Raw genomic sequence first — 15961 nt, forward strand, 5'->3', positions numbered from 1 at the left:
TAGAGTGACTTCCACAAGTTTATGGGTGTGGACTTTCTTTAAAACATGATAGCAACAATATTTCTTGAATGGTTCTCTTAGCTCTGAAGTTTATTATAATTGGCATATGGAAGGGAGATGCGTGAGGTCTTCATAGCCAACTCTTCTCTTCAGCAGGTAAGGTTGACCTGTAGCGAAGATATTGGAATATTCAAGAAAGAGCTGAAAGATAGTGCTTGTCCCATTCATTTTTTAATGCTGTAATTTAAACTCTGTATTGCATATTCTCGTTAAGTCTCACGCAGTTTCCTCCAAAATTTCAACAGCGTCAGCAATAAAACAGCTATTTCCCGGCATTTTGTTAAAGGCTACAGAAATAGGCTTCAGGGTACTCAGCATGTGTTCAACATTTCTCTTAAGCCCAATGTTGAGAACTTTGGCTGTGACAGTGCCATCTATTTTTTCACAATTTTGTTCACAAAGTGTCATCAGATTAGGCCAGTTCTTGATATAGGGCTCAAAACAGTCCACTACTGAGTTCCATCGCACGTCTTCTGGGAGAGTTAGCTGGTTCCTCCCACTGTTTTCAGAGCAGCTGCTGCAAAGTGGTTGTCATAGAAATATTTTGCAATTTCAACAACATTAGCCTTTATTTCCAGAACAATGAAGTCTTTGGCTAGGAGGTGCATCAGATGAGCACTGCAAGCATATGTTATTAGCTTGGGACTATCTTCGCTCTCTTCTAAATTTCTTCTCATCTTGGATACATTTGCAGCATTGTCTATGACCAAGCTGCATACTAGTCATTTGAAATTTTTTTCAGTTTGTTATAGCTTTTACTGCTACTTCTTGAAAGTATTCTGCTGTTTGTGCATTTCCTGATATTATCAATTGTTTCTGTAAGGAAGACATTCCCTTCTTCTGTTGTCACACAACCATATACAACAGGATCTGTGTGGACATTGCTCCATCCATCAAGACTCAGGTTAAGAATTTTACCCTCTAGACCTTTTGCTCGCTGCTCAATTTCTCTTTCATACACTTTATCCAGCAATTTGCCTGTGACATCTGCTCTGTTGGGTGGATTGTATCCTGGTCTTAATAACTGAACCATGTTAATGAAGTGTGGGTTCTCAAACATATGGAAAGGAGAGTTTGTTGCATAAACAAACCGGTTAATTTTTTCATCAGTTACCTCTTTTATAATCTGCTGGTTCTTATCACAAACTTATCTATGCTTATTTCTGGATGATGGAGATTTTTTTTCCTCCTTGCTACAGGTGATATACTGTGGCTATGTGACATATATGATGTGACTGAAACACTATCATTGGCAGATAACTCTGAAACTATAGAAAATGATGGTGATCTTGAAGGTAGATAGCCATCAGAATCCTGTATGTTGAGGATGGATTCTCCTAAACAAAATAAGTCAAGGCAATTATTTAATTATTATTACCAGACTGCTCATTTAGTATTACTCATTGCATTCACTGACTCTGAGTACTACTTTAAAGGTGAAATTGTAAAAGGAAGATCTGCCTATTTCAGCTATTTATGTTTTATCACAATTGCATCTAAAATGATAGTACCATAGAATAACAACTATATTTTTTGCTCAAACATGAGAATTCAAGAATAGTCCCGAAGGAAGACAGTCAGTCCTTAAAAAAGACGTATGAAATAAAAGTTTACCAACCTGAAGATCCTGTATGTTCAGACATGTTCCTTTCATCATCTTCAACTCAGCTTCCTCCTGAGAAGGAACACTTCTCATGATGTTGTTTCATTCGGGCAACTGGGCCTTGCATTTCTTTGTTGCACTGTTTGCATTTTGTGCACATGCCTGTTTTACGCACAGATAGAGGAACTTCATTAAAAGATTCCCAAACTGGGTCTCTTTTGCGGCCTGCTGCCAACACAGGTTTTCCCTTCTATTGAGAGAATGGTATGGTAGATCTCAAATCAATGAAGGATACACTCAGAAAAACCTCAAGACATCTGGAACATGCTGCTCAAACAGTTTCACTTTTGTTTCTACTGCCTGTCCCTCCCTTCTCACATTTATCTCCAGACTTCTTCTCCTGGTCCAGATCTAGTCCACCCACAACAATCTTCTATTCATTGAAATTTTTGAAACTTGGCACTTTTAGAGAGAGGTAAGGGATTGACTTGGTGTACACAAATTTGCAGAGGAACAATATGGTTGAGATCTGTTATTTCTCACCTCTATATATTATTTATTTATTTATTTAAAAACATTTTTGCTGTTAACAAGTATGTTATCTCTAGAGACACAAATCCACAGTCTGAGAATTGCAAAACTAAGCATCTCTGATGGTATCTTCTGGACCAGTAGTTCTCAAACTAGGGCCACTGCTTTTTAAGGGAAAGCCCCTGGTGGGCCGAGCCAGTTTGTTTACCTGCTGCATCTGCAGGTTCAGCCGATCACGGCTCCCGCTGGCTGCGGTTTGCCGCTCTAGGCCACTGGGGGGCTGCAGGAAGGATGGCCAGCACATCCCTTGGCCCACACCGCTTCCTGCAGCTCCCATGGGCCTGGAACAGTGAACTGTGGCCAGTGGAAGCCACAATCTGCCAAACCTGTGGACCCAGCAGGTAAACAAACTGGCCTAGCCCATCATGGTCTTTCCCAGAACAAGTGGCGGCCCTAGTTTGAGAACTACTGCTCTAGACTGAGCACTGAGTCCCATTGGGTAGATAGAAAGATTAATCTAAGTAATCTATACAGAAGCCCCTGGATCCCCATAAGATTGGGTCCCTAATCCATGAACTATTGTAACTCATTTACAAAACTTTTCTTAAACATTACATGAATATATTGTCTCATACTATAGAATTAGAATTTATAATTCCTAGTCCACGATGAAATATCTTTGAGCTATAATGTATCTTAATTAAAACTATCTTTAGATAGGTTTTTTCCTCAAAAAGCATTTTATCAAAAAGAATCCAATTTAAATTAAATTAAAAAAATCATTTTTTTTTATTTTTAATTGATTTTTATCCACCCTGCTCTGCTCTTACAAGCCAGTGCTTCAGGAATAGAGCAGGTATTGAACCTTCTAGGTAAGCACCCTAACCTTGGTGCTAAGGGTTAAGGTGTCCGTGATAGCACTATCGCCCCCTCCAGCTCTTGAGTAAATGGCCCAAACTATTCATGTCAAATTTAAATAGTTTCAAGTTGATCCATCCTACATTTTTGATCAAATAAAGTATTAGTCAAAAATATTTTCACCCAGCTCTAGTTTAGACACACTGCACCAGTGCTGTGCTCTGGTTCAATGCACCAGCGTAGCAGCAGGCAGGGCTGCCGAGAACGGGTTCGGGCCCCAATGAAAAAAAATTTTGGGGCCCCCCAGCAAGGGCGGGCCAGCTAAACAGGGCCAACAAAGCCAGGGAAGCCGAGCCCCGAGCCCCCTTCTGGACTGCTGGGCCCCGGTAATTTGTACCAACTCCCTCCCTCCCACCTCCCGTTGGCCCTGGGCAGGAGAGAAGGGATCTAGAAGGCCTCACCCAAGTGGTAAGAGTGTAGTGCTGCTCATAGCCCTGCACAGCTCTGCATCTAAATGAAAACAAGCCCTGTAATCATGACAGCCAGTTTCCAGCACAAATGCATGTTTTGCATGTGGATTTTCTTCTCTGGAATGCTTTGGAGAGTGGAGGAGGGGACAATGGGGGTAGAGGTGTGGAAACACAGGAGCATTCTGCAGAAATGTGTTCACTGTAAAAAAAAAAAGCTGATCTTTTACAACAGAGTAACTAATGTGCAGTGCAATCCTGCTATAAACTCCTAATGGACACAAAGTCCCTATAGTGTTTACCATGAAGTAGCTAAGCAAGGTCAGCCCTACATGCCAACCTGCGGCTGACCTCACAGTGAAACTATAGGTGCAACTAGGACTGTACAGCAAGATAGATAACTTGCATTAGTTATCCCCCATTCAACACTCTCCTTTGGGGCAATAACGACAAAGCCACGGGTCATTTAAAGCCCCCTGCTGCCACTTCATGCAAACCGTAAACGTCCACACATTCTGTGCTGCTCCTTGTGTAAATGCACAGTATAAGCTGCGCACACAGTGCTCCTGCCTATTAAAACTTAAATTGCTGTAGCTAATTTACCTGTACCTGTTTTTTTAATAACCAAAAACTGGTGATAAACACTCAGATTACACTAGTTTTAGATTTATTAAAACAAGCCCACTAATCCTTTTGGGTTCATTTTAATTTTCATTCTTTTTCTATGCAGTCACTTCATTCAGCACATCTAAAGCTGCTCTAAACCATCGACTTGTCATGGCTTTTGGAACAATTTCATTGCCCTATTGTTGTCCTTTTGTCTAACTTAAGTCAAATGGAAAAAAAAATAAAACCAACATCATCCCTTTCAAAATCACAGCAGCAATAAAACAATGTTAGTTCAAAGAAGCATTATGCAACTTTCAGTGCTTGTCATGATTTTCTGGGCCATATAGTGGCCTCCAGTAATCTCCATCTGGAGGCCACCGCACACACATGGTCGTGCACACACACAGCATCATGGTACCAACAAAAATGTTTAATTGTGGAGGGACATTGTTGCTAAGGCTCTAGGTGAATACTCTGCCAATGCCATTAAAAACAAACAACAAGCTCTCACACACGTTGTATTAACCCCTTTGTAACACTAAGCACACAATCTGTATGCAGTTGCGATCCACAGGAACTTGCCAATTGCCTTAGATAAGTCAACAATGTTACCTCAAAAAGAACAGGAGTACTTGTGGCACCTTAGAGACTAACAAATTTATTTCAGCATCAGCTTTCGTGGGCTACAGCTCACTTCTTCGGATGCATAGAATGGAACACACAGACAGGAGATATTTATACATACAGAGAACATGAAAAGGTGGAAGTACACATACCAATTGGAAGTACCTTAGTAATTACTTGCTATGCTGTAGGAAGAATAAGGAAACCAGAGAAATGTTGCAAATACTGAGGTAACTATCTACAGGTAACTTTTCCTTGCTAAAAGAAAAAAATGCCAGTGTAATTGCAATGCACTAAAAAAAATCCATTCGGTACATGGGAAAGCAACTTCCTTCCAAATATCATGGAATTATATGGCTCCATTTAATTTATTCTTGTCTAATTTTCAAGTGTTGTGAATAATGATAATAAACAATAATGAAAGATCTATCATGGATTTCTACTTTGTTCCAACAGGTATCATTTTCTTTCAGCCAAATGTCTTAAAACTCTTTGCCACCTGCTTTTATAAACAGAGACATAGTGTATAAAAGCTCCTGCATTTTTGAAAAAGTCCAGATTTACCCCTGGTATACTTAAGCACTTATTCAAATTCCACTGAAGTCAATGGGGGTTAGTGCTTTGATAAGTCAGGTCCTTAAAGCCCAAACGTTTAACATCACTTATTTAGTATTATAGCTAGGGATTCTATCCAGTACGATCATTTCCAACAGATTCTGTTCCCCTTCTCTTTCAAAGACCCAGATTCAGCAAATTACTTAAGCAAGTGAGTAACTCTAAACATGTGAATAGTCCAAACCTGAATGGGGCTAAGTACACCTCTACACCGATATAATGCAACCCGATATAACATTAATTCAGATATAATGCGGTAAAGCAGTGCTCCGGGGGGATGGGGCTGCGCACTCTGGTGGATCAAAGCAAGTTCAACATAACGTGGTTTCACCTATAACACCATAAGATTTTTTGGCTCCCAAAGACAGCATTATATCGGGGTAGAGGTGTACGTGTGCACAGTAATAAGCATAGTTAAGTACCTTGCTGAATCAGGGCCTAATATATTTATTTCATATTGAAAGCGCGAGATTGAAGAAGCAATCTCTACAACACAATGCTTTTAACTGGCAGGCATTACTGCTGTTAAGCATATTTATCCGTACTGCAGCCAAACAATTCCAAAGCTGCACAGTTCTCCAGCAGAGAGATATTTGCCTGCCTGCCACCCACTTCCTGGATACCAACAGGACCAGACTCCTGTACCTCACTGGTTTGGGTCTGTCACACCATCTTCCCTGTAACTGCCGGTGCCTCACAATGCTTTGCTGTTGTAGCTCCCAACCTGGGCCACTCACAACCAGCCTACCAGCATGCGGGTCACCTCCTGAGTTTGTGTGTGCCAGGCGGCCTGGTTCCGCAGCTCTGACCCCAGCACCTGTCTACAGTCCCACTCTGGCATCCACCAGCCTGGATTACTACATGCAGGGCGACCCCAACACATGCCCAGTCCTGGATTTTCCTCAATCCATGAACACTCCAGAGAAATCATATGGTTTGTTTGTTCCTTTAAAGACACCAAAACCCTTCACAGCTTAGTAACTTCACTGGAGGTAACTAGACCCTTCCCTTGAAACGCAGCACTGAGTTTATGGTCAAACTGAAATGAGTCTATTAACAAAACATACATAGGATTCATTGAATTCAAGTAGAAGGAATGCAGCTAGAAAGAGTTACAAGTAAAAAAAAAAATACAGATAGTCAACCAACAGCGTGTCTTTTCTATTTCAGAGCCTTAGGTTACCTTCTCATGCATGACTAATCATCATGAAAGCAGAAATTTGATTGATTTTGAGAAACACAATATCATCTTGAGTAACGCACTAAAAACAGAGGCAGTCTTCTTACTTTATCAAGTACAGTATTATTTAAGATGAGCTTGGTGAAACATTGCTCATATCTGCCATAGCCTCACAGGCTATTTCTTCAGTTAACAGCTTTATTTTTTTAGCATGGCAAGCAAATCATTTTCTATAAAGTTAACAGTTTGCAGCCTCAGAAACGTAAAAGGACTGCATGTCACTTTGACTATATCACTGTTTATGCAAGTTTATACGTAATAATCCTTTCCACTTATGCTCTGGTTTCTCTTCAGAGCAGTGTAATCTAATGGACAGAGCACTGGCCTGTGACTCAAAAGACCTGAGTCTTATTCCTGGTTCTGCCAGTGGCCTGAACAAGTCACTTAGCTGTGTGCCTCAGTTTCCCCAACTATAAAATACAGCTAATGATCCTGACCTCTTTTGAAAAGCACGTTGAGATCTAATCGTGAAATGTTGCATAAGAGCTACATGTTATTATAATGCTGTGCGTTACAGATTCAAAGCTCTGTACAAATATTCACTAATTCTCAACAATCCCATGAGGTAGGGTAAGCATTTTATCCAGATTTCATAACTGCAGAGTGCCCATCACCATAGCATCTACATGTTCAGTATTATTGTCTCCATCTTAAAGATAGGAAAGTTGACACACACAGGTTAAAGGCCAAGTTTTCCCAGCAACAGGTTGCAAAATGCTGATTTATTTTAGATATGAACAGCTAATGGATGGACAAAGGACAGGCACAGAAGTTCTCCTTATGGTCTGAGGAGACAGAACAATTGGCATTGTCAGACAGTCTGCATCAGACCAAACGTTGATCTAGCCCAGTATTCTATCACTGGCAGTGGTCAGCACTAGAAGTTACAGAGGAAAGTGCAAGAAACTCCTCAGTAGGCAGATGTGGGATAATCTGTCCTCCATGAAGGTCTTCTCCTGATGCCCAATAGTTAGAGATTGATTTAAACCCCAAAGCAGTAGTATATCCTTTCCAAATTTTTTCTTAGCATTAACTATAGTAACTCTGGATATTCTGGTTGTCCATATAACTGCCCAGTCCCTTTCTGGATCTTGCTAAATTCTGGTCTTTGGGGGCATCCTGTGGAAATGAGTTCCACACTCACATAGTGTGTGAAAAAATATTTTCTTTGGTCGGTTTTGAATTTGCCACCTTTCATTTTCACTGAATGTCCCCTTGTTCTTGTGTTATGTGACAGGGAGACCAGAAGTTCCTGATCTATCTTCTCTACAACCTCTTTCATTTTATATACTATTGTGTTCTCTCTTATTCATCTCCTTTCTAAAGTAAACAGTCCCATTGCCCGTCTCTCTTCAAGTGAGAGTTTTTCTATCCACTTAATCATTCTCACCGCTGTTCCCTGAACCCCTTCTAATTCTGCAATAATCTTTTTCATAAGGGCTGACTGGTGCTGCACATAGTGTTCCAAATACTTTAGACTTCTGCAGCACCTGTTAGCTGAGCATTTCAAAGCACTTTTGCAAACAGTGATGAATCAAATGCCCTCTCCTTACCCAAAGCATTATTAAACTCATGCTACAGATGGAGAGAATGACACAGAAAGAGGATAAGAGACCAGCCTAAAGGTCATACAACTCTCCACCAGATCTGGGGACCAAATCCAGTTCTCCCATCTCTTTGACTTTTGCTTTAACCACAACACTCTTTCCCCATTTGGTGCTGGCTTCCTTGGTAAATGAGCCCAGCTGGAACAGGGGAATCAAATAGTGGATCCACAGTAAAAAAGCAGGACTGGTCTGAGCATTGTTGCCAAACCTGCAGCTGTAAGTGCCTAAGCCCAGGAGTCCCTACTGCAACAGAGATTGATGGATGTAATTTCTTCCTGTGTCATATGGTGTGATGTACAAGCTGCTTTGTACTGAGAGAGAACATCTTGTATCAATAGCTAAGCCCTTGGGGAATGGGGACTTCACCTCTCCAGTGATCATGAGTGGAAATGGGGCTCAACACAGCTTCTTCTCTCCTCCTGCATAAAGATTAACATTCCCCTAACTCTCTCCATGGAGGCTCTCTCTCTCTCTCTCTCTCTCTCACACACACACACACACCAGTTCTGAACACATTCCCCCTTCTAATCCCCATCTCATGAAACTAATTCCCCTCCTTCCCACATGGAACTGGAATTGTGTAACAAGGGAAACTGACACACATTCGATTCTGAGGCTGAATCAAGTGGCTTCATGTGAGACTCTAGATTCATTTGTGCCAGCCCTGTTAGAAAAAGCAAAATATTGAACTAGCTTTCTCTATAAGCTTTGGAAAGCAAATAGAAAAGAAAAAAAATAGAAAAGTTTTCTTGATTAACAAACAAGTTTTATAGGTTCAAATGTTTCATACAGAAATCAAACACAATTGATAGGATTAGAAAAATATGCAAAGCACTTCAATTAGGGGAGGACAACTGCCAGAATGAAAAGGTCAGGCAGTTAGGAAGCATGAAGGGTAATGTGCAACAGATTAGAGAGAGGGTTAACTAGGCAAAGCCCCAGTGCTTGATACTAAGTGAATCTAGTTAATAACTTTCTTGAAGACATAAGCTTTCTATTAAGAAACCAGTTTAAACCAACTGCTAAACTACAGGAAGAATGCCACACATGTGGTATCATCTTTCAAGCTGGGTAGACCAAGCAGGAACATCCAAACAATTAGGTGGCACAGGGGGTTACAATATTCTGTTTCTAAGGGTTGTGTTTGATTGTTGCTTTGGACACCTTTATTAAATGGGTTCTGATGGTTCATGTTTTCATCATTCTTCATTAAATGATAAGCACTTTGCAAACATTAAGTAAATGCATCTGAATTTTTACAAGAGTGCACACTTAATGCCCAATGTACATACCAATTAGGTGTTTGCAGGTGTACTAGTCTACCTTATGCCCAGGCGCTACTTTGGATTCACATGTGCAAAAGAACATACAACGAACCTTAATCACCAAATGGAATGATCACATAGGCTAGTTAAAAGGCACATGCTGGAGTGGCACTTTGATCCACAATCACCTGCACTTCAGCAGCTATATTATCATCAGATTGCAGAATGCAGTCTTAAATGACAGCTACTTTTTGCTGGAGAGGTAAGTCTAATGGATACATCTGTTAGGATACTTTCCGTACCCAGCTGGCAATTACCTGTGTGTCTTGTAAAGCAACAACAGAATTCTAAGCATGCACTGGGGAATAATCACGGAGAGTCATTTTTTACCTCAGAAACCCAAATACTTGCACTGAAAAACTAAGAGTGGTGCTGGCCAAATAACTGATTTTTCAGTTTGGTGGTAGTTCTGAAAAGAAAAATCCACCAGTTCTTCTCGTGTGGCATCAAGGCCGGTGCAACCACTTAGGCGACCTAGGCGGTCGCCTAGGGCACTAGGATTTGGGGGGCGCCATTTTCTTCGGCAGCGACCGTGGCGGCCAGATCTTCAGCCGCCCCAGTCGCCACCAGCATTTAGGTGGAGGGAGCTGGGGCAGGGGAGCACGGGGAGGGCCGCCTGCAGCAAGTAAGGAGGGGCACAGCGGGCAGGGGAACTCCCTGCCCCAGTTCACCCCCGCCCTGTCTCCTCCCTGAGCACACCCTGGCTGCTTCACTTCTCCCGCCTCTCAAGCTTGCGGCGCCTAAGCTGATTGGTGCCACAAGCCTGGGAGACGGGAGAAGTGAAGCAGCGACTACGTGCTCCTGGTGGAGGCATGGCAGGTAGGCACCGCAAGCCTGGGAAGCAGGAAAAGTGAAGCGGCCACGGCGTGCTCGGGGAGGAAGTGGGGCGGGGTGAGCTGGGACAGGGGAGATGCCTCAGGGTGGAGGGGGGAGCTGCCACTGGGGGGGTGCTTCAAGGCAGGGGCGTGGGGGGGAGGGCGCAAGGTGGAAGTTTCGCCTAGGGCGCAAAACATCCTTGCACTGGCCCTGTGTGGCATTTCCATTAATGGAGCTTTGCAATGCAAACATGTTAGCCATTTCTGTACTTTGCTCTGCTAATCTCTAACAGTTCCTTTTAATCCCCTCAAGGTACCACATCATCCATCCAAAATCTTTTTCTGCCTCATCTTCTTTTACCATCAGCTTTTCCTTCCAATGGCCATAAACATACATTATCCTCTAACCTCTTAAAATGTGCCCCACCAGTTGAAACTCTCTGTTCATGAGATCTCTGTTTGCTGAGTTCCACTCATACCCAATATTTTTTGTTGGTTCTGCGCTCTAGCCATGATATTTTCAGAATTCTCTTATAACACCATAATTCAAAGGATGTTAGTTTCTTTATTATCAATTGCTCAAACATCCAAGTTTCACAGATAATTTAACATAGACCACCAAATTTAAGTCTTTAAGAATCAGAATTTAGTCTTCAGATTTATGTCCCTTCTCATCAGATGCATATTCTTCCAGAATGTCTCTTTTGCTCTTGCTATTCTGTAGCTGACTTCAGGTCTAATCTTCTATTGTCTGTAATGATGTTTCTTAAGTATATCAATAATTTCTCATTTGCTGTAAGGCTGTGTCATTCACTGGAATCTTGCATGTTTTCCCAGGGTCCTTGCATACTACCATAGTTTTTGTCATGTCCACATTCAATTCTAGATCATATTCTTGGACATATTCATATATAACCTCCATTAACTTCATCAAACCTTCTTCTGAATCAGCCAACAACACTGTTGCATCTGCATAGTGAATGTTATTCACCCATTTTCCATTCTTCTTAATTCCTTCCTCTGTTCCATCAATGAATTTCATCAAACCCTCGCTATAAATACTGAATAAAGTAGGTGACATTATACAACCTTGTCTCACTCCTCTCTTGAGCTCTATTAGATTTTCATTTTCATCTCCAGTTATAATCGTCTCCTGATTCCAGTATAATTGTTTTATTATTCAGAGTCTGTATCCATCAATCCTTACAGATTTTAATATAGTGAGCAACTTGTAGATTCTGTCAAATGTTTTTCTGAAGTCAATGAAACACAAATATACTATTTTCTTCATTTGAATTGATCTTTCTACTATGAGCTTCAAGTTCGTAATGTCATTTTTTCACGTCCTTTCTACATTTTAAGTCATATTGTTTGGGTCAAACCAAATCTGAAATTTTTTGGTGAATCAAAAAAGTCAGTATGGGGTTTGCTCTGGAGTAAGGATTCAAACTGGGTCTCTTACATCCCAGCTGAACACCTTAGCCACTGAGCTAAAGGTTATAAATGTGGGGTTAGTAACACCACTATCATTTCCTCTGGCCATTTTGTGAATGGCCAAAACTACACATGCCAAACTCACAAATAGTTTGGGATTGACTGAAACTGAATTTTTCATCAAATAAACTGTTCATCCAAAAATGTCTCACAGCTCTACTAAGAATATACTCCACCTCTGTGAGCAAACAGGTTTTGAATAGCTAATAGTGACGGTGAACTGCCCATTTGCAACCTATTGTCTAAGACTTATTCAGAGAAGTTATATGAACAATGAATATGAGAGAATTGTAGGTCAGTCCCAGAAACAGAAAGAGGCAAAACTGTGGACACCAGAGGGTGCTGTGACCAATGCAGAGGCAGGTTGCTTGGACTCAGAAGCAGCCCACAGGTAATCCCCAAACATCATCCCCTAAACTCTACCATCCAATTGCAAGAAATATTGCACCTGACTACTGAAACCCCTAAGATGCCCTGTAGCTCTGCATCCTTCTCTCCAAATCTGAAAGCACTGAAAAAACAGGGGAGATCTGCATTATATACATGTCTGATTTAGGTTTATAAAATGTATAAAGATTGAGTAATCCTATGGCCAGAGACTATAGGATTATTTTTTTCTTTTTGCAGCTCATTCAACATATTCAAGATTAGACTATTTCTTAGTATCACATGGCGTGATCAGTTCTGTCACTAATTGTGGTACTGGTACTATTGTTATATGTGACAATGCTCATAGACATATGTCTTTTAGGCCCTCAGGGTATATGTACCCCCAACTAAAATGTGGCAATTGAATACCTTTCCGCAGTTTGATACATCATTTGTTAACTTTATCCAGCAGGAGTTAGAACTGTTTTTAAAAACAAAAGCCCCCACTGCTTCATCAGCTGCCACACATTAGGAAACCTCTGATGCCTTCATCAGAGGCTGTATCGTCTTTTATGCCACCTTTAAAAAGAAATGGAGAGAACATAGAATTGATACCCTTTTGAAGGAAATTAAGACATTGGATGTAAACTATGTTTCTGCCCCCTCCACAGAGAAACTAAGAACTCTCATCAACCTAAGCTATGAAATCAACAAACTTCTGTCCCAAAAGGCTGAGTTTGCTTTATTCTGTTTAAAGCAAAACTACTAGGAATCTGGTGAGAAAGCTGGCAAGCTGTTGGCATACAGATTTACACAAAAGGCGACCAGAAATAAGATTGCTGCTGTTCACATTAGTAGAAATATATTATATACAACACAGATATTAAAAAATTTCAACAGTTTATTCAAAACTAAGCTGAAAAGGGAATCAGTACAGATACCCTAGATAACCTTTTTTAGCAGACTGTCTCTGCCACAGATCTCTGATTCCTAGAAGGAAATTTTAGATACCTCTCTAGAAATCACGGAAGTGACTCAGGCTATAAAAGAAAGAAATGAAGGTCAGAAAGACTCCTGGCACAGATGGGTTCCCAACTGATTTTTATAAACACGTTCTCTGAAACTTTAACACCTACATTACTGAAGATGCTCAGTGAGGCCAAGAATGAACAAAGTCTCCTACCTACTCCAAGAGAAGCTGAAATTGCAGTTATTCCTAAACCTGGAAAAGACCTTGGACTATGTAGTAATTATAGACCAATTTCTTTCATCAATGGTGATGCTAAGATTTTAGCCAAGGCTCTTGCTGTGTAACTGGACAAAGTTCTCTCACACATTATGTACATAAATCAGGTAATAGACATGGCACAGATAATTTGTGTCAACTGATTGATATTACTGCCACTTCAAAAGATTCTAATGAACCTTTAGCTGTCATTTCTTTAGATGCTGAAAAAGTCTTTGACTGAGTAGCCTGGGACTATCTTTTTCATGAGTTAGCAAAATTTGGATTTGGTAAACAATTTATTGCTTGGATTAAGTTTTTATGTTCTAACCCAGTGGTTCTGCTTGAGGCCCAATTAACACACATCTGCAATAGTATATATATTGTGTTGGTGCAATTCACATAACACCTAGAGAGCTGCATATGCGGCCCATAGTGGTAAATAGGTTGAGAACCACTGCTATAACCCAACTTCCAGGGTTGTTACCAATGATATTATTTCTGCCCCATTTCCATTCCAGAGGGGCATGAGGCAGGGCTGCCCCCTTTCTACCCTTCTGGTTGATTTAGCTCTAGAACCTTTAGCTATTGCCACCTAAGTAAATCAACATATTTATGTTGTCAGGGCAGGGTTAACCAGAGCACAAAATTATGCTATTTGCAGATGATGCTCTTGTATTTGTATCTAACCCTGAGGTTACCATTCCTAACCTTCTACCCACTATTATAATTTGGACTTCTTTCAGGATATAAAATTAATTGGGAGGTAAATCAGAAATCTTAGATATTAACAAATATGCCCACAGGCACCTTTTCTTATAAGAACATGAGAACCTAAGAATGGCCATACTGGGTCAGACCAAAGGTTCATCCAGCCCAGCATCCTGTCTGCTGACAGTAGCCAATGCCAGGTGCCCCAGAGGGAGTGAATCTAACAGGCAATGATCAAGTGATCTCTCCCCTGCCATCCATCTCCACCCTCTGACAAACAGAGGCTAGGGACACCATTCTTTACCCATCCTGGCTAGTAGGCATTAATGGACTTAACCTCCATGAATTTATCTACTTCTCTTTTAAATCCTGTTATAGTCCTAGCCTTCACAACCTCCTCAGGCAATGAGTTCCACATGTTGACCACGCTGTGTGAAGAACTTCCTTTTATTTGTTTTAAACCTGCTGCCCATTAATTTCATTTGGTGGCTCCTAGTTCTTATATTATGGGAACAATTAAATAACTTTTCCTTATTCACTTTCTCCATACCACTCATGATTTGATATACCTCTATCATATCCCTCCTTAGTCTCCTCTTTTCCAAGCTGAAAAGTCCTAGCCTCTTTAATCTCTCCTCATATGGGACGCATTCCAAACCCCTAATCATTTTAGTTGCCCTTCTCTGAATCTTTTCTAATACCAGCATATCTTTTTGGAGATGAGGAGACCACATCTGTATGCAGTATTCAAGATGTGAGTGTACCATGGATTTATATATGGGCAATAAGATATTCTCCATTGTATTCTCTATCCCTTTTTTAATGATTCCTAACATCATGTTTGCTTTTTTGACTGCCGCTGCACACTGCGTGGACGTCTTCAGAGAACTATCCATGATGACGCCAAGATCTCTTTCCTGATTAGTTGTATCTAAATTAGCCCCCATCATATTGTATCTATGGTTGGGGTTATTTTTTCCAATATGCATTATTTTACATTTTTCATTTGCCATTTCATTGCCCAATCACTTACTTTTGTGAGATCTTTTTGAAGTTCTTCACAATCTGTTTTGGTCTTAACTATCTTGAGCAGTTTAGTATCATTTGCAAACTTTGCCACTTCACTCCAGATCATTTATGAATAAGTTGAATAGGATTGGTCCTAGGACTGACCCTTGGGGAACACCACGAGTTACCCCTCTCCATTCTGAAAATTTACCATTTATTCCTACCCTTTGTTCCCTGTCTTTTAACCAGCTCTCAGTCCCTGAAAGGATCTTCCCTCTTATCCCATTATACCTTTATTTACATAAGAGCCTTTGGTGAGAGACCTTGTCAAAGGCTTTCTGGAAATCTAAGTACACTCTCTCCACTGGATCCCTCTTGTCCACATGTTTGTTGACCCCTTCAAAGAACTCTAATAGATTAGTAAGACACGATTTCCCTTTACAGAAACCATGTTGACTTTTGCCCAACAATTTATGTTCTTCTATGTGTCTGACAATTTTATTCTTTACTAAATTCTACTAAATACTATTATTTCTCAAATTGGGACTTTCAGTGGCAACCCTCTTATATGAAATATTTAGGAATACTAATTCCCAGAATTATTCAGGACATCCCTAAGATAATTTAGAACCAATTACTGTCCAAGTGACTAATGACCTGGGGGAGATGGAGTTGGTTATCCCTCAGCTTGTGGCATAAAATAATGTACTGAAAATGAATGTCCTCCTCAGAATTTTGTACATCCTCACAGGTTTCCCTATTTCTATTCCTCAAACTTTTTAAAGAAATTCAATAATATT

This window comes from Chelonoidis abingdonii, chromosome 17 (genome assembly GCF_003597395.2).
Source record: "Chelonoidis abingdonii isolate Lonesome George chromosome 17, CheloAbing_2.0, whole genome shotgun sequence".
Taxonomy (NCBI): Eukaryota; Metazoa; Chordata; order Testudines; family Testudinidae; genus Chelonoidis; species Chelonoidis abingdonii.